Source organism: Sceloporus undulatus, chromosome 5 (assembly GCF_019175285.1).
Source record: "Sceloporus undulatus isolate JIND9_A2432 ecotype Alabama chromosome 5, SceUnd_v1.1, whole genome shotgun sequence".
NCBI lineage: Eukaryota > Metazoa > Chordata > Lepidosauria > Squamata > Phrynosomatidae > Sceloporus > Sceloporus undulatus.
In genome coordinates, this window is record NC_056526.1 from 89294326 (window position 1) to 89295528 (window position 1203).

Consider the following 1203-nt stretch of genomic DNA (forward strand, 5'->3'; position numbering starts at 1 on the left):
GTGGCAGGATACAAACCGCCATATAGTACGTATAGGATACGTACTAGGGTTAGGAAGGGGCGGTGCTTCCGCAGCCCCCTAACCCTAGTACGTATCCTATACATACAAGATAGCGGCGCCCCTTCTACATGGGTGCCGCCATCTTTACGTACTGGACGCATAGCGTCCAGACGTGTCGCAGCGCCTATGACGTCGCGAGTCCGCGCCAGGCGCCTCACGATGTCATAGAGGCACTGCAAGAAGAAGCTCCAAAATGGAGCTTCTTTTTTGCTCCGCGCGGGAGTCGCGCTGTTTGGCTGCTGCGGCTCCCGCGCGGAGCAAATGGCGGCTGCGGGGGAGCGCCGCAAAGCGGCGGTTTGTACCCCACCAGTAAAGGCCTGAACAGACAGGCCAAAATAAACCTGCTTTGGGTCACTTTGGAGGATGCTGTTTAAATGATACCTGCATCCTAAGAGGCCGGAGGCTGCACCAAAGGACTGGAGCACAACTTTGGTACAGCTTCTGGCCTCTTAAGATGCATGTGTGGTTAAACAGCATACCTCCAGAGTGACCCGAAGCAGCTTTATTTTGGCCTGTCTGTTTGGGCCTTTTGTTCAGAAGCCCTTTCACACTACATTCTTATCACTCTTTGATTCTATTTTAACTGTCATAGGCCTCATTCACACTGGCGGCATTGCTCTGGAATGAACTGGTCAAATTCGGGGGGGCCCTGCCCAAATCTCTCTGGAAGCAAGTGCTGACTACCAATCAGGGTCATTTTAACATGAATGCCCTCTTGGAGAATTCGGGTTTAAGGTGAAGATGCCTGGATGTCAATCAAAGTTAGTTTCATGATGGTCATAGGTGATGTTTCCAGCACTGATAGGGGCATCAGAAGTGTGCTTTCCACCCCTCCTTTTTTTTAAAGGACCAGGCACCACTTGTCAAATTTAAAAACCTCTGGGGTGTGTGTGTGTGTGTGTGTGTTTGGGCATTTGGGTCAGTGTTGTAGGTTATGATCTGCCCTTGGCCCCATTTTCAACCCCAAAATGCAAGCTAGTACCATCTCTGTAGCCTGTATCCCACTCCCTTGGCACCCCAGAATGCCTCATACACAGGTAATAATAATAATAATAACAATAACAACAACAACAACAATAAAATTAATTCCTCACCTCGGAATGCCAGAAAAGAATGCATTTTTTTTGGCTTTCCCTAGGCTAC